Here is a 26,392-nt window from a genome sequence, read left to right as displayed (position 1 = left end):
CGTTCACAAGAGCAAGCTATCTCATTGGCCCATCTACAAGAGAGGCTCGTCCTTTCCAGCAGGTTCGCTGTGTAGGGGTGGTTCGCGCGGAAGGAGCGCTGGAAATTCTGTGAGCCTCAGCGTTAAAATGTGTTAGGGTTTGGAGAGCCTGACTCCCTTTCTGGGGGCAACTCCTATAAACAGATTTAGCCTAGGACTCGCGTGTTGAAATTGACTTACCCCATTCCTGCCAGTTAGAGGATTAGCGATACAGGTGGTGAAAAAGAAACGGTAAGCTCGAGTGCGCATTCAAACACCTAATTCATATGATTTCTGCACATCACTTTCCTTGTACATAAAACTGATAAAAACTAAAAACACCCATTCATAGGGTTGAATGGAAACGTACACACATAATGACATAACGTATGTAAAATACTTAGCACAAGGAGAAGACGACCCTCGATAACTGTTGCCTATTATTATTTATTGATGCCTAAATCTGTGAGCCAAGAAGAACTTTATAGGAAGCAGATTAAATTATTAGTGGTTACTTGAGCAACTACAGAATGATTTTACCCAAAGAAAGATTTCTGCCCCTCTCCCAACCATTTTGGCAAATAACTGCATCCCTCCCCCACACCCAGGTTTTACAGGGTGGTTGAGGTCAAGCTTCTGAAGGCTTTGACGGATGCTATAGAGACATCCAAAGGCTCTGCATGGAATAGGACTAGAGAAGGATTAACCTTATCTTTTCCAGGTCTCAGATATCCCATGACTTGTTTTAATCCACACATACAAGGGCCCTCCCTCTCCTTCCCGAATGAGGATAGTCTGAAAATTATTGGAGCAGGATGATTTTCTTTTTTTTTTTTTTTTTTTTTTTTGAGGCGGAGTCTCGCTCTGTCGCCCGGACTGGAGTGCAGTGGCCAGATCTCAGCTCACTGCAAGCTCCGCCTCCCGGGTTTCCGCCATTCTCCTGCCTCAGCCTCCCGAGTAGCTGGGACTACAGGCGCCCGCCACCTCGCCCGGCTAGTTTTTGTATTTTTAGTAGAGACGGGGTTTCACCGTATTAGCCAGGATGGTCTCGATCTCCTGACCTCGTGATCCGCCCGTCTCGGCCTCCCAAAGTGCTGGGATTACAGGCTTGAGCTACCGAGGATGATTTTCAACTCAGGAATCCAGCTGGCATGATGCCCCTTCACCGTTCCTAGACAGCATTTGTTTACCATGATCTAACATTTTCACTTCCTTTACCACACAACCTTCTTAACTTACAACTGTTGCAATGTTATGTTGTAAGCAATTCTCCTGCCTGTGCAAATACTTAATGGTAGCAAGTGCGGTCAGAAACAGTTATACAAACTGTTTTGTAACCTTCATGAAGATCCAACTCCCTGTTCTTTTAGGAACTCCGACCAAACTTTGCATGACACGCTTATTGTATACACACGAAACAATATTTTGGGGGCAGGATTCAGCAAATCTTCTAGTTGAAGTAAGGAAATAATAATCCTCAGATAATTTCCTGAACATGTTTTCTATTTGGGAATCTAAACCAAGAGCACCATCACAAAGAGTAGGCACATTGAGTTTCCTATATTTCTATATCCTGTCCATCCGTGCAAGTGTAGGTGGCCTTTGTACAGTATTTCTAGCCAATCCAGACATCATGAACACTACTTATTTAACCAAAGGAAAATCCATATAGTCTTGCTGTTGATTGGACATAAAAATGGTTGAAGCTTTCTGAAACGTGGAAATCTATTTAGAATCTTTCAAAATAATATATCTTGGAGATTATATTCCCTAACAGAGTACTTTAATTGTTAATTAGCCATCCCTAGGATATTGATTAAAAAGGACACACATAATCTAATCACAAAAAGATAAGTATGTGAGGAGATAGATATGTTAATTAATTTGGTTTAATTCTACAATGTAAACAAATATCAGAATATCATACTGTACCACATAACCATATGTAATTGCTATTTGTTAATTAAAAATGAAAGGGGCAAAAAGAGTACATATATTACACTAAGAGAAAATTACAGATTTTTTTTTTTTTTTGAGGCGGAGTCTTGCTCTGTCGCCCAGGCTGGAGTGCAGTGGCGTGATCTCAGCTCACTGCAAGCTCCGCCTCCCAGGTTCACGCCATTCTCCTGCCTCAGCCTCCCTAGTAGCTGGGACTACAGGTGCCCGCCGCCACGCCCGGCTAATTTTTTTGTATTTTTAGTAGAGATGGGGTTTCACCACGTTAGCCAGGATGGTCTCGATCTCCTGACCTCGTGATCCGCCCACCTCGGCCTCCCAAAGCACTGGGATACAGGCATGAGCCACTGCAGATTTTTTTTTTTTAACTCAAAATTAAGTCACAACACCAAATTCTGTCCACCTGGCCCTGCCAGTCTCTAAAATTCAGAGTGAAAATTGCCCCATAACTATACATAATCTGAATTTTCCTAAGCAGTCATGACTCCAAATACCCTGGGCACTTGGTCCCCATAAATATTTCTATTCCAACCATGTATTCTGATTTATTGTTGTTGTTGATGTTGTTGCTGTTCAGAAAATAAGATCACCAGAGCCACAGCAAGATTAAGGGCAGAAAATTACATTATTGGTGGGGCCTAAAACCTATAGGAAAGATTTCATTTAATGTAGACCTATGCAGTACGTCCGGGTTCCTGGCAGAGAGAACTAGAAATCCTTTCAGGAGAAATACACCAGGCTCCCAAAACTCCCATGTAAAAGGTATCAATAAATATGAGCTCACAAAACACATCAGGCTGAATAACAGGAGGACACACAATCTAATCAAAAAAATGGGCAAAAGCCACGGTGGCTCACACCTGTAATCCCAGCACTTTAGGAGGCCGAGGTGGGCAGATGGCCTGAGGTCAGGAGTTTGAGACCAGCCTGGCCAACGTGGTGAAACCCTGTCTCTACTAAAAATACAAAAATTAGCCAGGCATGGTGGTGCGTGCCTGTGATCCCAGCTACTCGGGAGGCTGAGGCAGGAGAATCGCTTGAACCCGGGAGGCGGAGGTTGCAGTGAGCCGAGATCAAGCCACTGCACTCTGGCCTGGGCAACAAGTGCAAAACTCTGTCTCAGAAATAAAAAAGGGGGGGGCGCAAAAGATGTGAGTGGACCTGTGTCAGTCCATTAGTCCCTTTAGTGTTACTATAAAGGAATACCTGAGGCTGGGTAATTTTTAAAGAAAAGAGGTTTATTGAGCTCATGGTTTTGCTGGCTGAAGGTACAAGACTGGACATCTGGTGAGGACCTCGGGGTACTTCCACTCATGGCAGAAGGCAAAGAGACCCAGCCTGTGCAGAGATCACATGGAGAGAGAGGAAGCGAGAAAGAGAGGGGAGGGAGGCACCAGGTTCTTTTTAACAACCAGCTCTTGTTGGAACTAATAAGCCCTTTAGTAGAGACAGGGTTTCGCCATGTTGCCCAGGCTGGTCTTGAATTCAGTGGCTTATGGGTGTGAGCCAACACCCCTGACTGGAGCCATAAAATTTAATGGAATTTGTCCTTCAGTATCTGCGGAGTATTGGTTTTTAGGACCTCCCTCCATGGATACCAAAATTCACAGATGCTCAAGTCTCTTATATAAAATGGTATATATTTGCATATAACCTATGCACATTTTCCTGTATACTTTAAATCATCTCTAGATGAATTATAATACCAAATACAGTGTAAATGCTACATAAATAGTTGTTACACTGTATTGTTTAGGGAATAATTACAAGAAAAAGTCTGCACCTGTTCAGTACTGATGCAACCATCCTTTTTGTTTTTTCCAAATATTTTTGATCTATGGTTGGTTTAATCCATGGATGCAGAACCCATGGATAGGGAGGGCCTGTTTAGATGAGACCTTGGATTTGCAATTGATACTGAAATGGTATAACACTCTGGGGGCTGTTAGGATGGGGCGAATGTGTTGCATGTGAGAAGAACATGAATTTGTCGGGGGACAGAGGGAGGAATGTTAGGGAGTGAATTGTGTCCTCCTCACAAAACCTATGTTGAAGCTCTAATCCCCTGTATTTGGAGACAGAGTATGTAGGAAGATAATTAACGTAAATGAGGTAAAGAGGAGCTCTAATCTGATAGGATATGTGTCCTTATAAGACGAGAAAGAGACATGAGATCTCTCTCTATCTCTATCCCTCTCTCTTCATGGAAGCATAGAGACAAGACCATGTGAGGACACAGCAAGATGGCAGCCATCTATAAGCTAGGGAGACGGTACTCACCAGAAATTAAATTTGCCAGCACCTTGATCATAGAATCGTAGCCTGCAGAGCTGTGAAAAAAATGTATGTTGCTGAGGCCACCCAGTCTGTGGTAATTTGTTATGGCAAGCCTGTCTGACTAATAGAATAACAGATGTCAGCAAGGATGTGGTGGAACAGGAACCCTCTTACATTGCCAGTGGGAATGTAAAATGATGCAGCCTCTTTGGGAAACATTTGGCAGTTTCTCAAAAAGTTAAACAAAAAATTACTGTAGGAATCAAATTTTCACTTCTTGGTAGCTACCTAAGAAAAATGAAAACATGTCTACACAAAACTTGCATGCAAATGTTCACAGCAGCATTAATGATAATTGCCAAAAAACTTCACCTAAATGTTCATCAATTGGTAAATGAATAAACAGAAATTTGTATGCTTAACAATGGGAATACGTCGGGGCCGGGCGCGGTGGCTCAAGCCTGTAATCCCAGCACTTTGGGAGGCCGAGACGGGCGGATCACGAGGTCAGGAGATCGAGACCATCCTGGCTAATACAGTGAAACCCTGTCTCTACTAAAAATACAAAAAACTAGCCGGGTGACGAGGCAGGCGCCTGTAGTCCCAGCTACTCGGGAGGCTGAGGCAGGAGAATGGCCTAAACCCGGGAGGCGGAGCTTGCAGTGAGTTGAGATCCGGCCACTGCACTCCAGCCTGGGTGGCAGAGCAAGACTCCATCTCAAACAAAAAAAACAAAACAAAAAAACAAACAAACAAACAAAACAATGGGGATACGTCAAAAAAAAAAAAAAAAGGAGGCCAGGCACGGTGGCTCATGCCTGTAATCCCTGCACTTTGGGAGGCCAAGGCGGGTGGATCACCTGAGGTCAGGAGTTCGAAACCAGCCTGGCCAACATGATGAAACTCCATCTCTACTAAAAATACAAAAAATTAGCTGGGTGTGGTGGCGCGTGTCTGTAATCCCAGCCACTCAGGAGGCTGAGGTAGGAAAATCGCTTGAACCCGGGGGGCGGAGGTTGCAGTGAGCCAAGATCATGCCACTGCACTCCAGCCTGGGCAACAAGAGCAAAACTCCATCTCAAAAAAAAAAAAAAAAAAAGGAATAAAGATGTGGCATATATTCACACAATGGATGGATTAATCAATAAGAAGGAACAAACTGCTGTGGCATGGATGAACCCCAAAAATATGTTAAATGAAGGAAACCAGACATAAGAGACCACATATTGTATGATTCCATTTATGTGAAATGTCTAGAAAAGATAAATCTATAGAGACAGAATGTAAACTAGTGGTTGCCTGGGTCTGAGGGTAGGAATTAGGATGAACTGTAAATGTGCATGAGGGCTTTTATTAGGGTGACAAAAATGTTCAAAAACTGATTTATGGCAATGTTTGCACCACTCATTAAATTTACCAAAAAGTATTGAATAGGATAAATTATATGATATGTAAAATATATCTTTTTTTTTTTTGAGATGGAGTCCAGTTCTGTCACCCAGGCTAGAGTACAGTGGTGTGATCTTGGCTCACTGCAACCTCCGCTTCCCGGGTTCAAGCAATTCTCCTGCCTCAGCCTCCCAAGTACCTGGGATTACAGGCTCCTGTCACAATGCCCAGCTAATTTTTGTATTTTTAGTAGAGACAGGGTTTCACTATGTTGGCCAGGCTGGTCTTGAACTCCTAATCTCATGATCTACCCGCCTCGGCCTCCCAAAGTGCTGGGATTAAAGCGTAAGCCACCACACCCGACCTAAAATATATCTTAATAGAGGCATTTTTTAAAAAACGCACATTAAAAAACAAGCAGAACACTTTGGGAGGCCGCAGTGGGCAGATCTCTTGAGGTCAGGAGTTTGAGACCAGCCTGGCCAACATGGTGAAACCCCATCTCTACTAAAAATAGAAAAATTAGCCAGGCATAGTGGCACACGCCTGTAATCCCAGCTACTCAGGAGGCTGAGGCAGGAGAATCGCTTGAACCTGGGAGGTGGAGGTTGTAGTGAGCTGAGATCGTGCCACCGCACTCCAGCCTGGGCGACAGAATGAGACTCTGTCTCAAAAAACCCAAACCCAAAACAAAAAGAAACACCACAAAATAACACACAGAAACTACAGTGAACAGAACCAGATCCAGAAATATTTCAAAAAATAGTGTCACTGAACACAGAATATAAATAAATAGTACATTTCATAAATATGAAACAATATGTTTCAAGAAATAAAGGTGGCAATTGCAACAATGAGTAAAGAGCAAAGGCAGGCCAGGTGCAGTGGTTCACACCTGTAACCCCAGCACTTTGGGAGGCTGAAGCGGGCAGATCGCTTGAGCTCAGGAGTTTGAGACCAGCCTGGGCAACATGGCAAAACGCTATCTACAAAAAATAGTAATAAAAATAAAATTGGCCAGGAATGGTGGCGCATGCCTGTAGTTCCAGTTGCTTGGGAGGCTGAGGTAGGAGGATCACTTGAGCCTGGGAGGTCGAGGCTGCAGTGAGCTCTGATTGTGCCACTGCACTCTAGCCTGGGCAACAGAATGAGACCCTATCTCACAAAAACAAAAACAAAAACAAAGGTAACCAACATTGATAAGGCAAGTTTGGCAAAGAACCAAAATAGAACTTATAAAAATGAATAATGTGATAGAAATTAAACACTTCAAGGAAAATTACACAAGAGAATATACACAGCTAGAGATAGACATAATGAATTAGAAGATCAGCTGAAATATTTACCTAGAATGTAGCACAGAGACAGAGATGGAAAACATGAGAGGCTAAAAACACAGAGAACAGAGTGAAAAGGCCCAATAAAGTTTGAGATGGAGATAACACAGAAAAAAGAGGAAAGGCAATATTCAAAGGTTTAATGGGTATGAACTTTTTAGATTTGATGAAAGATACAAATCTTTAGCTTCAAGAAGACCAGTGACTCTGAAACAGAGAAGTAAAAAGAAATTTACACTCAGCATATCATCATTGTAATGCAGAATACCAAAGGCAAAGAAAAGATCTAAAAACACAGTCATAAAGAAAAAAAACACACTATCTATAAATGAGTGAAAAGTGGACTTAGTAATATTAATAGAAAAATCCTGGAAGACACTAGTACAATATATCCACAGGCCTGAGAGACTAAGGGAAAAAAACCTGTCAACCTAGATATTGTATACCCAGTGAAATTTTATTTCCAAAACAAGGGTAAAATAAAGCATTTTCAGAGAAACATAAACTGACAGATTTACCTCCAACAAACCCTCTCTAACGAAATTTCTTAACATGAAGATAAAGCAAAATGGGCCAGGCGAGGTGGCTCACCCTGTAATCCCAGCACTTCGGGAGGCCTAGGCAGGCAGATCAGTTGACACCAGGAGTTTGAGACGAGCCTGGGCAACATGGTGAACCCCTGTCTCTACTAAAATACAAAAATTAGCCATGCGTGGTGGAGCATGCTTGTAATCCCAGCTACTTGGGAGACTGAGGCATGAGAATCGCTTGAACTCGGGAGGTGGAGTTTGCAGTGAGCCAAGATCATGCCTTTGTGTTCCAGCCTGGGCAATAGAACAACACTCTGTTAAAAAGAAAAAAAAAGAAGAAGAAGAAGAAGAAGTAGAAAAAATGCCCCCAGAAGGAAAGTCTGGGAAGAAAAAAGGAATCATGAGTGTAGTAAGTGACTGAATAAAGGGGTAATAATAGTGTGCAATAGATGGATGACTTAGCCTAGATCCTCAGAAGGCGGGGCCTGAGACAAAGATTTAGTGCAAGTATTTGACTGGAGAGTATGATCCCAGGGACTAGGAATGAGGGACAGGGGAATGGTGCAGGGAGGGAGGGAGAGCTTACTCAAAGATGCATTAGGAAGTTGGCCACTGCTACAATGATCTGGTTGCTGTATCCGTCAGGACCATTTGAGAAGCCATATGAAGTCCATGGCAAGACTACCTATCCTACAGGAGCAAGGAGGATGCTTGTACCATTGACTCTCTCCTTTCCTTTGGTCAAAGACACACCTCAAGGAACATTAAACCCCGATACTTTGTAGTTGCACCATGGTGTTCCCATCCTGTTTCATGCCTTGTCATCAACACGAAAGTCTCAGGGAAGAAGGGAGAAGATGCACAGAGCAAGCCTGAGGTTAAGTACTATCAGGTTGTATCTATGTAGACCTGGTGGGTACCCACAGAGAACTGGTCAACACAGTGCTGGCTAAATAAAGAGAAAGGTAAGACTGAGAAGATGTGCAAAGGTTCATAGAGATGTCCAATACAATGAAGTTTTTTAAAAAGCAAAAAAAATTAAAAAAATGATAGAGCCAAGAAGTTAAGAAAAATAGGCCTATAAGTCAGGAGAGAGATAATTATAATAAAAGCATTATAAGGTTCTGGAGGAGGGTAATAGGAATTAACTCTACACTCACTAAGTATGCACATTAAAATTTTGTTAAGAAATAAAGTGAGCCTACACAACATGGTGAAACCCTGTCTCTGCCAAAAAATAAGAAAAAAAAATTAGCTGGCCATGGTAGCACACGCCTGTAGCCCCAGCTACTAGGGAGGCTGAAGTGGCAAGATTCCTTGAGCCCAGGAGTTTGAGGCTGCAGTGAGCTGTGATCATGCTACTGTACTCCAGCCTGGGCAACAGAACAAGACCCTGTTTCAATTTTTTTTTTTTTTAAGAAATAAAATCTATATATTTCCAATCAGTGGAGGAAAAACAAATGAGAAAAAAATTAATCTAAACAAAAAGGCAAAGAAGAATAAAAATTTATCACAGAAAAATCTGGACAAAAAGGAAACATAAAATAAGTGACAGAAATAAATTTTACTGTGTTGGTAATTACAATATAAATATGTCGAACTTTCCAGGCAAAATGCAGAGATTGATCAGAGGCGGTGGCTCACCCTGTAATTCCAGCACTTTGGGAGGCTGAGGTGGGTGGATCCCTTGAGCTCAGGAGTTCGAGACCAGCCTGGCCAATATGGTGAAACCCTGTCTCTACTAAAAAAAAAAAAAAAAAGAAAGAAATTAACCGGGCATGGTGGCATGTGCCTGTAGTCTCAGCTACTCAGGAGGCTGAGTCAGGATAATCGCTTGAACCCAGAAGACGGAGGTCACAGCTGAGATCATGCCACTGCACTTCAGTGTGAGCAACAGAGCAAGACTCTGTCGCAAAAAAAAAAAAAAAAAAAAAAAGCAGAGATTATCAGATTGGATTTTAAAAACAAAAATCCAGCTATATAGTGTTTAGTAGGTATAGATAGACATAAGTAGACATAAAATACAATGATAGAGAAAGGTTGAAATTCAGATGGTGAAAACATAGGCCCAGCGCTTTGGGAGGTCAGAGATGACTTAAGGATAGGTGTTCAAAACCAGCCTGGGCAACCTGGTGAGACTCCATTTCTACAAAAAAGAAAAAAAAAAACAAAAAAAAAAACTTAGCTGGGTGTGGTGATGCATGCCTGTAGTCCTAGCTACTTGGAAGGCTGAAGCGAGAAGAGTGCTTGAGCAGAAGAATTTGAGGTTACAGTGAGCTAGGATCCTACCATTGCACTCTAGCCTGGGTGACAGAGTGGGATCCTATCTCTCTAAAAAATAAGAATAAATAAAATCAAGCAAGCACTAACCCCCCAGAAAAGCAAGCAAGCTGGAGTCACCATGTTAATATCAGACAAAGAAAACCTTACAGCAAAAAGTAGTATTAGAGAAAAAGAGACTCACTTAATAATGACAAGATTCAAGGAGTTATAACAATTCTAAATTTACATGCAGCTAATAACATAGCATTAAAATATATAAGGCAAAAGCTGATTAATACGAAGTAGAAAAATCTGCCAACGTAATAGGAGACAACAAGCTCTCAGTAATTGACCAATCAAGCAAACCAAAAAAATTAGAGAGGCTGTGAAAGATTTGATTGACACAGATAATATGCTTTATTGCCTTTATTTTGTATTTGCCTATATTTTGTATTTGCTGTTTGTTTAACAAATACTTACATAGGGCTTATGATGGACCAGGCTTTTGTCAAGAACTGCAAAGTTTTTTTGACCTAACGCCTTTGAGAGCCAAGATGGTGTCATTGGTCACTTCAGTGAAATTCAGGGATAAATTTCATACTGCCTTTTCTGATTGGATGACTCCCATTATAAGGATAACTCCCTATAGAGTATATATAAAATAACAAGTCAGTTACCTCTGAGCAGTTTAGGGTAGCCTCATTTGACGAGATCTCTGCAGTTGTCTGAGATCTCGTCAATCTACTCGTGGTGTTTCCTTAAGGTCTCTTACCACTCACTGTAAGGTTCAAGTCACTGTGATTTACAGAAGGAGGCAAATTAATGCCTGGCTTCCACATACCAAGGGTGCTCATGGTGGTCCTGGGAAAAAACGTGTTGTTTATCATTTTTGGGCCCCCCAGGTAGGATGTTACATCAGCTGGGTAGGCACAGGTTGACAGTGTGTCCAACATAGCCTCCCAGATAGTCTGTAGCTCTAGGGTTCCTAGACTAGTTCAGAAAACTGGATATAGTCCTTATTTTTGTTCTTTGTTTTTTGTTTGTTTGTTTTGAGACAGAGTCTCACTCTGTTGACCAGGCTGGAGTGTAGTGGTGTAATCTCAGCTCACCGCAACCTCCAGCTCCCAGGCTCAAGCAATTCTCCCGCCTCAGCATCCCAAGTAGCTGGGATTACAGACGTGCTCCACTGCCACCAAGCTAATTTTGTTTTTGTTTGTTTGTTTGTTTGTTTGTTTTGTATTGTTAGTAGAGACGGGGTTTCACCATGTTGGTCAGACTGGTCTTGAACTCCTGACTTCAAATGATCCACCCACTTCAGCCTCCCAAAGTGCTGGGACTACAGGAATGAGCCACCATGTCCAGCCTGGTCCTTATTTTTGAAGGAACTACAAGAAGGTAGCCAGCTCACCCTGCTGTATTTATCCACACCACCAGCCAGTGGCATTCATCCACTCAGTGGAATGGCTGAAGAATGGCTAAAGGAATGGGGGTGAGGAAGGCATCTGGAGGTGCTGATTGATGTTTTATGGGAAGGTGCAAGAGATAGGTCCAGGTCCAGCCCCTGCTGATGCCAGCAAACTTTTAGCTAAGATGAAGGAGAATGATGACCAAATCAAGGTCAGAGTGGTCTGGCAGGGGCTGACAGACTTAGCAGCCAATTAAATGTAATGGGGCCGGGCGTGGTAGCTCATGCCTATAATCCCAGCACTTTGGGAGGCTGAGGTAGGTGGATCACCTGAGGTCAGGAGTATGAGACCAGCTTCCAGCTTGGCTAATATGGTGAAGCCCCATCTCTACTAAAAATACAAAAGAAATCAGCCAGGCATCGTGGCATATGCCTGTAGGCTGAGGCAGGAGAATCACTTGAACTCGGGAGGTGGAGGTTGCAGTGAACCAAGATCGCGCCACTGCCCTCCAGCTTGGGCGACAGAGTGAGGCTTTGTCTCAAAAAAAATAAAATAAAATAAGGGGCTTGCAACAGTTTGAGAAAACCAGGGTATTTTCCTTTGTAAGGAGGCTCCAGAAGCAGTTCTGATAGACAAAGATCATTACTGTCCTTCTCTCTCCCATACCTCCCAGGGACTGAGGTGGTTCCTGTGGTCCCTTCCTGGCCAAAGTCATTACTCTCCCTCCACGATATCTCATTCCAGTAGCTATAAATTAACCTTCTGTCATACCCAAGCCTAAGGGTCAGGTACAAGAAGGACAAGGCCATTTTTTCTCTAGAAATCCAGGCCAAAAGAAATACCTAACAATTTCATTATTTGTTGTTATTATTTTTTTGGAGACAAAGTCATGCTCTGTCACCCAGGCTGAAGTGCAGTGGCATGATCTTAGCTCACTGCAACCTCTGCCTCCTGGGCTCAAGCAATTCTCCTGCCTCAGCCTCCTGAGTAACTGGGACTACAGGCGCCCACCACCACACTGGACTAATTATTTTTGGGATATTTTTAGTAGAGATGGGGTTTTGCCATGTTGCAGAGGCTGGTCTCGAACTCCTGACCTCAAGTGATCCACCCGCTTCGGGCTCCCAAAGTCCTCCCAAAGTGCTAGGATTACAGGTGTAAGCCACTGCACCCGGCCCAATTTCATTAATTAAATAGTTAGGTCTAAATGTCTTTATACAGATTCATGTCTTCACAACTTAGTAGCCATTTGAAAGAAAGAATACATATGAGTTGAAATAAAAATAATACTTTTATCCCTTTTTTTTTTTTTGAGATGGAGTCTCTCTCTGTGGCCAGGCTGGAGTGCAGTGGCGTGATCTCGGCTCACTGCAACCTCTGCCTGCCGGGTTCAAGCGATTCTCCTGCCTCAGCCTCCCGAGTAGCTGGGACTACAGGCACATGCCACCACACACAGCTGATTTTTGTTTTTTCAGTAGAGACAGGGGGTTTCACCATGTTGGCCAGGCTGGTCTCAATCTCTTGACCTCGTGATCTGCCTGCCTCAGCCTCCCAAAGTGCTGGGATTATAGGCGTAAGACACTGCGCCTGGCACTTTTATCCCATTCTTAAGTAACCACAATTACTTGCTAATGGGATGTGCTGGGAGCTGCTGAAACCTTGGTATCAGGTTGGACACCACCACACTCATTTCCTCCACACTGGTATTCATACAGTATTTACTTTTTATTACAGCAACTGCAGAAAGTCCAACTTCACAAAGTTAGAATATTATCTAAAGGATAACAATCTAATGTTGAAACCATGATCTATCTTTTCATAGCAGTTTGCATGATTTCCTACAGATGTTGAGTATCATCATGTTTCCCTTAAAATTTTAAAATATTCTCTGGTGCTCCATGGGGCTTGCTGCTGTGGTACCTTGGGTGCCTCAGGACACAGTTTGAGAACTGTGGTCTCACACAGAATTGTTCTTCAGTTTGGGGAACAAAATTCTTGGAGAAAAAAATCAAAATCAGATTGTCATACCGTTTCCTTTTTTTTTTTGAGATGGAGTCTTGCTCTGTTGCCCAGACTGGAGCGCAGTGGTACAATCCTGGCTCACTGCAACCTCCACCTCTGAGTTCAAACAATTGTCATGCCATAGCCTCCTGAGTAGCTGGGATTACATGTGTCTACCACCATACCCAACTAAGTTTTGTGTTTTTTTAGTAGAGATGGAGTTTACCATGTTGGCCATGCTGGTGTTGAACTCCTGACCTTAGGTGATCTGCCAGCCTCGGCCTCCCGAAGTGCTGGGATTATAGGCATGAGCTACCACGCCTGGCCCAGATTGTCATACTTGATATTACTTCATAATTAGTTTGAATGTTAACAAATTATATGAAGAGTTAATATTAAACACACACACACACACACACACACATATACACTTAATCAGCATTGAAGTTGAGTCCCCTAGGCCCCCTTTTGGCTGGGCAGCCACCACGGGGTGAACTAACCAGGTGGGATGGGGCTGCCATTAGGAGAAAGAAAGAAGCATCGTGCCCAGAAGCAAATCCTGAATTTTCAAAATAGTTCTATAGAATAGCCCTGCTTTTCATCTTGATTAGTACCCAGGCAGTGGTCAAGAGGGAAGGCTCTCTTTCTAAGAATGGTCATATTCAGTGACCAAACTATCTTACTAATATGTAGGGACCAGGAAAAGGCAATGGAGGCAGAGTCAGAAATTGTATTGAGCTGATTTTTGAGGAGGCTGTTCCAACACTCAACAATACTAGATGGCTGGGCCCAGTGACTCATGTGTGTAATCCCAGCACTTTGGGAGGCTGAGGCGGGAGGATAGCTTGAGCCCAGAGTCAAAACCAGCCTGGGTAACATAGAAAGACTCATTCTCTAAAAAAAATAAAATAAAAATAATTAGCTGAATGTGGTGGCAGATGCCTGTAAGTCCCAGCTACTTGGAAGGTTGAGGCAAAAGGATCACTTGAGCCCAGGAGTTCAAGGCTACACTGAACTATGATCACACCACTGCACTCCAGCCCACAGAGAGAGACCCTGTCTCTAAAAAAATAAAAAATAGAAAATACTGGATACCTGTGGATGGTGGGCAGTCTAAAAGTCCCATTGATGACGTTGTGCCCATTGCCATAAAAGGTGGTTAGACTGCAATGTCCAGAAAGCCAGAAGTATGACAAAGATTAGTTTAAAGCACCTCAAAGTTAGTTTCATGTGCCAGAATCAGTTGATTGGACCAGGACAACAGCACTGTAACCTGAAAAAAGTGTCAACAGCAGTGAGCCAGAAGCCCCAAAAGGGGTTCAAAGGTTGGATGGACTCAACTGCCACACCCTGTGCAATGCGGCCTCCTCCCTGGAGACAAACGGCTCACCTGTTATTCCTTTTATTAGGAGTCACAAGTCTGGCATGCAGTGATAGCTTGTGCATCTGAAGCAGAGTCCTCTACTGGGTGCCCAGTCTGTGGTGGGTGTGCTGCCATGTCTGGTACAATGATCGATCCAGAAAGCAAAGGTGTTAGTCTGGGCGGTGCAGACTTAATTGGCACCTTGATTCCAGTTGGTCTCATCAGAGAATACACCCTTACCATGGGCACCTAGATCGACCAAGACAGTTCAATCAGCAGCTGCAATTTGTTTCCACAGTTCATGGCCAAAGACAAAAATTTTTTTTTTTTTTTTGAGACAGAGTCTTGCTTTATGGTCCAGGCTGGAGTGCAATGGTGCGATCTTGGCTCACTGCAACCTCTGCCTCCCAGGTTCAAGCCATTCTCCTGCCTCAGCCTCTGAAGTGGCTAGGATTACAGGCACCCGCCACCACACCCAGCTAATTTTTGTATTTTTAGTAGAGATGGGATTTCACCATGTTGGCCAGGCTGGTCTCGAACTCCTGACCTCAGGTGATCCGCCTGACTTGGCCTCCCAAAGTGCTGGGATGACAGGCGTGAACCACTGTACCCAGCTGACATAAATCTTTTTTAAAAAAGTATTACTTTTAGACATGTGTCTCACTATATTGCCTAGGCTAGAGTGCAGTGACTGTTTACAGGTGCAGTCACAGCTCACTGCAGCCTCTAACTCTTGCGCTCAAGTGATTCTCCCACCTCAGCCTCCCAAATAGCTGGGACTGCAGGTGTGCACCCATACCAGGCTAGAGAAATATTTAATCTGCCAGTTTGTAGTTTTCCAAGTGGCATAACTAAGAAGCTAGGTCATTGTCAGCAGCCTGAGTCAGTAAAAATATAACAGGAGGTTCATCCAAGAGGACTGACCAGGGCTATGAGAACAGCTGTGAGTTCTGCCTACCAAGGGGAACGACCATATCTGCTTTCCATTCCGCACAGCAGCCCAGTGGACAGCACTGACTTCAGCTTAGCCAAGCCATCAGTGAACCAGGCACAGGCTTTTAGGGGAACCTCTGTGGATTGTGAGCTGTGGGGTGGAGGATAAAATTTCCCCTAAAACAATAGCTGCCGTTTTTTGTTATTGTTGTTGTTGTTGTTGTTTTATGTAAAGCCAAAATGCCACTAGGGCCAGGCCAGCTGCATACTGAATGTATCATTTCCATCGGACAAGAGGGGCTTGTCCGGCCCTTCCCACATCGTTAGCTTTGAGTTGCAATCATGCCACCCCAAAGTGGGACTAATTAGTCACAAGGCCTTTATGAGGATGTGCTGTGTACACTTTGTCAGGTGCTCAGGTTTTTTTGTTTGTTTGGTTGGTTTTTGAGACGGAGTCTCGCTCTGTCGCACAGGCTGGAGTGCAGTGGCATGATCTTGGCTCACTGCAAGCTCCGCCTCCCGGGTTCATACCATTCGCCTACCTCAGCCTGCCCAGTAGCTGGGACTACAGGCGCCCACCACCACACCCGGCTAATTTTTTGTATTTTTAGTTGAGACGGGGTTTCACTGTGTTAGCCAGATTGGTCTCGATCTCCTGACCTTGTGATCCACCCGTCTAGGCCCCTCAAAGAGATGGGATTACAGGTGTGAGCCACCGCGCCCGGCAAGGTGCTTAGGATTTTTTAAGAGACAGCATCTTGCTCTGTCATCCAGGCTGGAGTGCAGTGGTGTGATCCTGGCTCACCACAGCCTTGAACTTCTGAGCTCAAGCAATCCTCTCGCCTCAACCTCCCGAGTAGCTGGGACTACAAGTGAATGTCACCTCTCCTGGATAATTTTTAATTTTTTTTTTTTTTGGTAGAGATGAAGGTCTTGCATGTTGTCCAGGCTAGTCTCAAAATCCTGGCCTCAAGTGATCTTCCTGCCTCAGCCTACCAAAGGGCTGGGATTACAGGCGTGAGTGCTCGGTTTTGATGAGAACCCAACAGCAAATCAAGAGCTGCTTTTCAAAAGGGGTGTATCTCTTAACGTTGGGAAGACAACAAATCTAAAATCCCCCAAGAGGCACCTCCAGGTGATGGTTGCCTCCCTTTGGCACATGCCCCAATCAGCAAAATCATCAATCAGCAGGACTTAGGTCAAAGGGGTCATTAGGGTTGTGGGGTCCTGAAGACCCTAGCACTGCTCTATGTGCAGTACTTACCGGTGGGTAGAATCCCCTTCAGCCTTTATGAGCATTCATAGAACACTGATGTAAAACACCAGTGCCTGTTGTACACGCAGCTTGGGGAGCCACAAGGACTGTATGTTGAATAGACTCAAAGCCCTCCTCTATAAGGTCAGTGTCTTGGAAAAGTGACGGACATTCTCCCGCCGGGAGGAAGCTAGGAGACTTTCCTGCCATTATCAGTTTTTTTTCCCTATATGCTCAGAAATGTGGTTACGGATTGTTTAGTGCATACTTGCAGCATTCACACAATAATAGTCATGCCTCTATTCTTTCAACCAGAACTTATTTGGTGCCTATGATGGGCAAGAAATTAGAAGTCCTGGGGATACAGGCATGAACAAAACCATCTCTACTCTATAGCTTGCGTTCTAGGGGGAATATCAGATAGAAAAAGTAAATACATGATATGTCAGATGGTGACAAGTGCTATGGAGAAAAAGAAAACAAGAAAAGGGGTGTAAAGAGTGTCAGAGGCCAGGCGCGGCTCACTCCTGTAATCTCAGCACTTTGGGAGGCTGAGGTGGGTGGATTACTTGAGGCCAGGGGTTCAAGACCAGCCTGGCCAACATGACGAAACCCCGTTTCTACTGCAAAAAAAAAAAAAATAATAACAAAAATTAGCCAGGTGTGGTGGCTCGTGCCTGTAGTCCCAGCTACTGGGGAGGCTGAGACATGAGAACTGCTTGAACCCAGGAGGTGGAGGTTGCAATGAGTCAAGATAGCACCACTGCACTTCAACCTGGGTAATAGAGTGAGACTGTCTCACAAAAATAACAACTTAAAAAAAAAAAAGTGTCAGGGATGGGAGTTTACTAATTTATGTAGGGTGGTCAGGAAAGTCTCAGAGACCTGAAGAAATAGAGGAAACAAGACATGCAGCTATCTGGGGAAAGCAAGTTCTACGCAGGGAGAAAAATAATGGGAAAGCCCTGTACCTGTAACTGGCCTGCTGCAAGACAAAAGTAGCAAGGCCTGTGTGACTGGAGTGGGACAGGAGGAGAGTGGGACATGAGGCCCCTGGGGCCCCAGGAAGGTCCCATGCTAACTTCTGTAACAGACTGAACAGACTGGCGGTGGGTAGGAGGGGGTGATGTATCTCTGAAGAGGCAAAATGGGGCCGGGCATAGTAGCTCATTCCTGTAATCCTAGCACTTTGGGAGGCCAAGGCGGGAGGATTGATTGAGCCCAGGAGTTTGAGATCAGCCTGGGCAACATGCTGAATCCTGTCTCTATAAAAAATATAGAAATTATTTTTCTATCTTTCATATCATGGTGATGTGTGCCTTTGTCAAAAAAAAAAGAAAAAAAGAGGCAAATGTAAAAATCTGATAAAAGGATGTTTGGCTGAGAGTGGTAGTGCTGGAAGTGGGGAGAGATGCTAATAGTCTGGACGAATTTCTTTGGATTATTTTGAAAAATGTAACCACAACACCATTATCACAGCTCAAAAGAATGAACAACAATCATTTAATATTATTAAATATCTAGTCAATATACAAATGTCCCTAACTGTCTCAGGATTTTTTTTTTAAGTTTGCTAGAATTGTCAAAGATAAACAAAGCCAGGCCAGGCACAGCTTCTCATGCCTGTAATCCTAGTGCTTTGGGAGGTTGAGGGAGGATAATCACTTGAGGCCTGGAGTTTGAGATCAGCCTGGGCAATATAGTGAGACCCCTCTAGCAAAAAATTTTAAAAATTACCCGGACATGGTGGTGTGTGCCTGTAGTCCCAGCTACTCAGGAAGCTGAGGTGAGAGGATCACTTTAACTTGGGAGGTCGAGGCTGCAGTGAGCAATAACCACACCACTGCATTGCAGACGGTGTGCTCGAGTTTGACTACATCTCTAAAAAATAAAAAATAAAAAATTAAAAAGCCAGACACCAGTTAAAGCAGTGAAGACAGATTTTATTTAGTAACTACTAACAGTAGGGGAAACAGCTGAGTTCCATTCTAATTTTCAAAGAGGTAACTGGACCTCTTAAAGGGAGAAAGAGATGTGGAGTGTGGTGGCTCATGCCTATAATCTCAGCACTTTGGGAGGCTGAGGTGGGAGGATCTCTTGATCCCAGGAGTTCAAGGCCAGCCTGGGGAACAAAGTGAGACCTTGCCTCTTTTTTTTTTTTTTTTTTTAAATTAGCCATAATCCCAGCTACTCAGGGGGCTGACATGGGAGGATTGTTGAGTCTTGGAGGTCGAGGCTGCAGTGAGCCATCCACCTCCCCATTCTCTTTCTCCTTTTATTTAAAACAGGATCTTGCTTTGTCACCCAGGCTGGAGGGCAGTGTTGTGATCATAGCTCACTAGAAATAGAAAGTTTAAAGCCATGACTCTGGATGAGATTGCTGAGGGAAGGAGGGTAGATGGACAAGAGAAACCTTGAAAGGCCAGAGCCCTGGGTATTCCATATTTAGACCTGGAGAGATGAGGAAGTGCCAGGAAAGGAAGTGAGGCACACACATAGCCCCTGACATAAACCATCCACACTGTCATGGCTCAGTGGTCCAGGATCACCCGAAGCAGACGATCCTCCTACTGATGTATCTTCAAAAGCCTGTAGTAGCCTAAGACTAAGCCCCAGTGCCCATGCCACTCACCTCACTTCATCTCATCACAACGACATTGTACCAACCATCTCACATCATCACAAGGATAAGTACAATAAGATGTTGAGAACCACATTTACATAACTTTTTTTACAGCATACTGTTATAATCGTTCTTTTCTTACTGCTGTTGTTAATCTCCTACTGTGCTAAGTTATAAATTAAACTTTATCATAGGTATGTATGAGTAGGAAAAAAAACAGTATATCTACAGCTCAGTGCTTTCCAGTTTCAAATATCCACTGGGGGTCTTGGAACTTGTCCCCTGCAGATAGGAGGGGACTACTGTTTTGTATCCTGTGAGGCTGTATGTGTGGGGAGAGGGTGAATATGGGAGTGGTCTATATGTCTGTGAAGGGGATCCATATGTGTGGGTGAGTGGGTGAGGGAGGTGTTTGCTGGAGCCGTATCCTTTGAGTGGACAACAGGGAATGGGATCTAAGGCCCACAGAAGGGTCTGGTCTCAGGGAAGAGCAGACAGTTCATCCATAGGTTTATTTTCTTTCTTTCTTTTTTTTTTTTTTTGAGACTGAGTTTCGCTCTAGTTGCCCAGGCTGGAGTGCAGTGACACGATTTTGGCTCACTGCAACCTCCACCTCCCGGGTTCAAGCAATTCTCCTGCCTCAGCCTCCCAAGTAGCTGGGATTACAGGCATGTGCCACCATGCCCAGCTAATTTATGTATTTTTAGTAAAGACAGAGTTTCTCCATATTGGTCAGGCTGGTCTCAAACTCCCGACCTCAGGTGATCCGCACACCTCGGCCTCCCAAAATGCTGGAAGTACAGGCGTGAGCCACCACACCCGGCCAAACAGTTCATCTATAGGAATAGGAGACAAGAACAGGCACTTGGACACAGACTCAAGATGTGGTAGTGGGAACCACACCCTCTCCGACTGCTTCTATTTTCTTTTTTTTTTTTTGACACAGTCTTGCTCTGTCATCCAGGCTGGAGTGCAACGGCACAATCTTGGTTCACTGCAACCTCCGCCTCACGGGTTCAAACAATTCTCGTGCCTCAGCCTCTTGAGTAGCTGAGATTACAGGTGTGTGCCACCATGCCTGGCTCATTTTTGTATTTTTAGTGGAGATGGGGTTTCACCATGTTAGCCAGGCTGGTCTCAAACTCCTGACCTCAGGTCATCCGCCTGCCTCAGCCTCCCAAAGTGCTGGGATTACAGGCATGAGCCACCACGCCCAGCCGATTGCTTCTATTTTCTTAATGCATTAAGAAGCAGTGTCCTCAGCTGAGAGTGAGAACTGGGGAGAGGCGTTGGAGGCTTGAGGATATAGGAAAGGGAAATGGGAGAGTAAACAGACAAGGAGAATGGTAGTTTATGTTTTATTTTTAAAAATAAATCTTTAAATAAAGGTTCATAATTCCCCCACCCCTGCCAAGTAACAGAGGCATGTATCATGTTTCCTTTAAGGAAAGCTCCTGGGAGCATCCTGTCTTAGTCCATCTGGCTGCTGTTACAAATACCACAGACTGGGTAATCTGTAAATAGAGATTTATTTCCCACAGTTCTGGAGGCTGGGAAGTCCAAGCTCAAGATACCAGCAGATTCGGTGGCTGTTGAGGGCTTGCCCTCTCTGCTTCAAGCATGACAAGCATGACGCCTTGTTGCTGTGTCCTCACACGGTGGAAGGTGGAAAAGGGACAAACATTCCCTCAAGCCCTTTTGTGAGGGCACTAATCCCATCCACGAGGTGGGAACCCTCACGGTCTGATCACCTCCTCATGGTCCCGCCTCTTAGTACTGTTGCATTGGGGACTAAATTTCAACATGAATTTTGGAAGTCACAAACATCCAAACCTTAGCACTGCCCCATGTTTATGATTACATACCATTGTCCAGAAAGTAATGATAGAGTCACCTCTGCCCTCAAAAGAGGCTGAGAATGTGGTCTTTGTATTGAATGAGTATGTGCCCTCCTAAAAGTCAAGGCTTATTATCATGGAAGAAGGAAAGAGTGGATATTTGGATATTAAGGAACAACCAAGAGGCTCTATCACATCTTTCTTTTTTTTTTTTTTTTTTTTTGAGAGAGAGAGTCTCGCTGTTGCCCAGGCTGGAGTGCAGTAGAGTGATCTCGGCTCACTGCACCCTCCACTTCCTGGGTTCATGTGATTCTCCTACCTCAGCCTCCCAAGTAGCTGGGATTACAGGCTTGTGCCACTACGCCTAGCGAATTTTTGTATTTTTAGTTGAGACAGCGTTTCACCATATTGGTCAGGCTGGTCTCGAACTCCTGACCTCAAGTGATCCACCCACTTCGGCCTCCCAAAGTACTGGGATTACAGGCGTAAGCCACTGCGCCCAGCCTCACCTTTAATCTTGCCAAAGGCTTTACCTTAGTTTCCATAAAAATAAGAACTTTTTCTTCAGCACTCACATTATATCAGTTTATATATTTAATAAAAATTATGCATTTACCATAATTTTATGCATTTCTTTTCTTTTCTTTTTTGAGACAAAGTCTCACTCTTGTTGCCCAGGCTGGAATGCAATAGTGTGACCTCAGCTCACGTCAATCTCCACCTCCTAGGTTCAAGTGATTCTCCTGCCTCAGCCTCCCGAGTAGCTGGGATTACAGGCATGTGCCACCACACCTGGCTAATTTTGTATTTTAGAGATTTCTCCATGTTGGTCAGGCTGGTCTTGAACTCCCGACCTCAGGTGATCCGCCCACCTCGGCCGATCTCTGTCTCAAAGTGCTGGGATTATAGGCAGGAACCACGGCACCTGGCCCAACATTTGTACACACACACACACATACACACACACACACACATATATATGTATTTTTTTTTTGAGACAGAGTCTCACTCTGTCACCCAGGCCGGAGTGTAGTGGCGTGATCTCAGCTCACTGCAACCTCCGCCTCCTGGATTCAAGCAATTCCCTGGTTCAAGCAATTCTTGGGCCTCAGTTACCCAAGTAGCTGGGATTACAGGCATGTGCCACCACGGGCCCAGCTAATTTTTTATTTTTAGTAGCGATGGGGTTTCGCCATGTTGGCCAGGCTGGTCTCAAACTCCTGGCCTCAAGTGATCCACCCACCTTGGCCTCCCAAAGTGCTGGGATTACAGGCAGGAACCACGGCGCCTGGCCCAACATTTGTACAGTTTTAAAAACAGAACATTAATTACACATTTAACTACAAATGCACTGCTGATGCACATGAGAATAGATGCAAACATTCTGGAGGGAAAAATCTATCAAAAGCCTTAAAAATCTCATAGGATAGGACTTAGCAAACTCCTAAGTTTGCTAGGAGGCTAAGGGCTCAACTGATCCTCGCACCTCAGCCTCCAGAGTAGCTGGCACTATAGGCTCATACCACCATGCCCAGTTAATTAAAAAAAAAATTTTTTTTTTCTTCTAGAGACCAGGTCTTGCTACGTTTCCCAGGATGGTCAGGAAAACCATTTTAAATAGAGACTCCTAAGGAAATAATTGAGGATACTGGCAATTTAACAGGATTGTTTATCTTTTTTTTTTTTTTTTTTTTTTGAGACAAGCTTTCACTGTCACCCAGGCTAGAGTGCAGTGGTGCAATCTCGTCTCAGCTCACTGCAACCTCCCCCTCCTGGGCTCATGGAATCCTCCCGCTTCAGCCCCTCAAGTAGCTGGGAGTGCAGGCGCAAGCCACCACGCCTGGCTGAGTTTCGTATTTTTGGTAGAGATGGGGTTTTACCATGTTGCCCAGGCTGGTCTCAAACTCCTCAGCTCAAGTGATCCACCAGCCTTGGCCTCCCAAAGTGTTAGGATTACAGATGTGAGCTACCACCCCAGGCTGCATCATTTTTTGAATGATGAAAAACTAGAAAAAAACTAAATAGCCCAGAAATGGGAGATCGCTTGGGTGAATTTTTATAGTACGAAGACGGATTCTAATATAACCATTAAAGTTGAGTTGAACAATGTAAGGGACATTTCTAAAGGAATTCTTGTGATCATCTTGCCCTGGGGAAAGGTCTGAGAGTCACACTGAATATAGCTAGTTTAAGTACTGGTCATGCTTTCATTGGGAATATACTGTTTTGAGGGAATGAATCGGAGAGAACTGTGTTGGCAGCACGGCACAATCTCAGGATGCTTCACTCAAACTGTGAACCCTTATGCCAACTCTCATGAATATGGCTGGTGGTACCCACCAACCACTCCACTCCCACCACTTTATAAGGCAGAACCTGAACTGCAGGGGCCAGAAAGCGAAATACCCACATTTCCCTAAATCTCTTATGCTAGCATTCTGGGCATGCATGAGGTTTCACCAGTTGATGTTTGAAAGGTGGAGGTAAACTTGAGGCCACCTTCTTCACTTTGGCGTTTTCCACTGCCAGAGCTGTGGATGAGCTTGACTCTCCTCTGTCTCACACCTGACATCGAATCTATCAGCGGATCATGCTGGTGCTACCCTTGAAATCAGTATCTAGAATCCAATCACTTCCCAGTGCCTCTGCTGTTAGTGGCCTGGCCAAGTCATTGCCATCCACTGCCCAGGGACTCCATCAGCCCTGCTTCCCGCCTCACCCCCACACCAGCCAGCTTACCAGGTCACTTTAAGAATAAAGCTGGGTCGGGCGTAGTGGCTCACGCCTGTAATCCCAGCACTTTGGGAGGCCGAGGCGGGTGTATCACCTGAGGTCAGGCATTCGAGACCAGCCTGGCCAACCTGGTGAAACCCCACACCTTTACTAAAAATACAAAAATGGTGGCAGGCACCTGTAATCCCAGCTACTTGGGAGGCTGAGGCACGAGAATCACTTGAACCTGGGAGGTGGAGGCTGCAGTGAGCCAAGATCATGCCACTGCACTCTAGCCTGGGTAACACAGTATGGCTCTGTCTCAAACAAAAAAAAAAAAAAAAAAAAAAAAAAAAAAAAGGCCGGGCGCGGTGGCTCAAGCCTGTAATCCCAGCACTTTGGGAGGCCGAGACGGGCGGATCACGAGGTCAGGAGATCGAGACCATCCTGGCTAATACGGTGAACCCCGTCTCTACTAAAAAAATACAAAAAAATTAGCCGGGCGAGGTGGCGGGCGCCTATAGTCCCAGCTACTCGGGAGGCTGAGGCAGGAGAATGGCGTGAACCCGGGAGGCGGAGCTTGCAGTGAGCTGAGATCCGGCCACAGCACTCCAGCCTGGGCGGCAGAGCGAGACTCTGTCTCAAAAAAAAAAAAAAAAAAAAAAAAAAAAAAAAAAAAAAAAGGCTGGGCGTGGTGGCTCACGCCTGTAATCCCAGCACTTTGGGAGGCTGAGGCGGGCGGATCACAAGGTCAGGAGATCGAGACCATCCTGGCTACTAACACAGTGAAACCCCGTCTCTACTAAAAATACAAAAAAAATTAGCCAGGCCTAGTGGCAGGCGCCCGTAGTCCCAGCTACTCAGGAGGCTGAGGCAGGAGAATGGCGTGAACCCAGGAGGCGGAGCTTGCAGTGAGCGGAGATCGCGCCACTGCTCTCCAGCCTGGGCAGCAGAGCGAGACTTCATCTCAAAAAAAGAAAAAAAAAAGAATAAAGCCAAGGTCCCTATGGTGGCCTAAAAGCCCTCTCTCTCCCTCAGCTCCAGCCAGTCTCTGTCTGACTCTTCACTCAGCCCAGAGCACTCTCCCCACCTGCATGTGATCCCACTGGTTCACTTCCTCAAACTTTATCTTCTCAAGGAGGTCTACCCTACTTGCTGCAACATGCCCGGCACCACCCAGAATCCCCTGTTCCCTGCAGGTTCCCAAACTCTTGTCACCTTTTAACCTCCTTCCTTAAGCTTATCCTCTGTCTCCCTCACTAGAGCACAGGCTCCCCCAGCAGGACACAGCCCTTTGTTTAACCACTGCTTTCCTAACTCCTGCAGGGTGCCTAGCACACAGGAGGCACTTTCTTCAGGTGTGCCAGGGTCCAGGTACAGCTGTGTGGTTCCCCAGAGGCAGCTGGGGCTGTGGGATTCCCTCATCCCTGGCTGGCAGCTGTGGCAGTGTGTTGTGTTCCAGAACTCAGTCGAGCTCGAGTCTCCACCCTCCTGATTGTGGAAGAGGGTGTAGCTCCCTCACCATCTGTTCTACCGGGTTCTGATTCCTGGATGCTCAACCTATGGCTCATTCCTCCAGCCTTCCGAGTCTATAAACTTCTCTTCCTGTATTAACTTTCTGCTTAGAATACTTAGAATACCTAGAATGGTTTCTACTTGTCCAGTGAAACCTCATGCATGCCCTGGAAAATACACAAGATAAAGTCTCCTCCAGGCCAACAGTGATCAAGACTGCATTTTTCTTTTTCTTTCATGTAAGCTTTCTAGATGTAAAGACTGCATTTTTTTTCTGACTAGATCTTAAATGTAGATGAGCCAAATAACAAAATCCAACTTCTGACTCAGTTTTTGGGGAGATAGATCAGTGTTTACCCCAATGGAAGGGAACAGAAGAAATGCTTTAGAAGAGCTGAGGCAGAAAGTGGCCACGGCAGAGGGCTCCTAAAGCTGCATCCCATCACCATCTCTGTTTTTTCAGATGACACCCCTAAGACCTGAGACCCTTCTGGACCCCACACTCCACCTGTGGAACTTCCGTGGGGCCTTGTGTGGCCGAACCACAATCCAATGGCTAGCCACCGCCATCTCGAGGGGAAACGCCCCAAATGTGGAAGTATCTGACACCAGGACTAGGGGTTGGAGCACTGGATGAACAGCGTGGGTGCCACTCTTTTACTGTGTACTGTCCTAAGAAAGAAAACACTTTCCCTTTGAAGAGCCTAGTGCTGAGTGCCCCATTCAATCAGACCACGCAGGGCGGTCTGAGGATTAAAAGATGCTACCTTTAATTCTTTCAGCTAATTCAGAAGTATGTGAAACACAAGATACTCATTAATGTGGAAGAACTGGATGTGTGTGCATGTGGATGCATATTATTTATTTTTCAGAGACAAGGTCTCTCTATGTTGCCCAGGCAGGTCTTGAACTCCTGGACTCAAGTGATCCTCCCACCTCAGCTCCAGAGTAGCTGGGACCAAAGAATTGTATGTATT

At 44.9% G+C, this 26,392-nt stretch overlaps 1 long non-coding RNA gene across 1 annotated transcript; it reads left to right on the top strand.

The window, feature by feature from the left end:
- Positions 1-24: 24 nt before the first annotated feature.
- Positions 25-26,188, top strand: LOC117093168. Its single transcript, XR_004441050.1, has 2 exons — positions 25-270; positions 25,879-26,188. It is a non-coding gene; the product is annotated as an uncharacterized LOC117093168 (long non-coding RNA).
- The last annotated feature ends 204 nt before the right edge of the window (positions 26,189-26,392 follow it).

This window comes from Trachypithecus francoisi, unplaced genomic scaffold, assembly GCF_009764315.1.
Source record: "Trachypithecus francoisi isolate TF-2019V2 unplaced genomic scaffold, Tfra_2.0 Contig01440, whole genome shotgun sequence".
Lineage (NCBI taxonomy): Eukaryota > Metazoa > Chordata > Mammalia > Primates > Cercopithecidae > Trachypithecus > Trachypithecus francoisi.
This window is presented reverse-complemented; position numbering and strand designations above follow the sequence as displayed.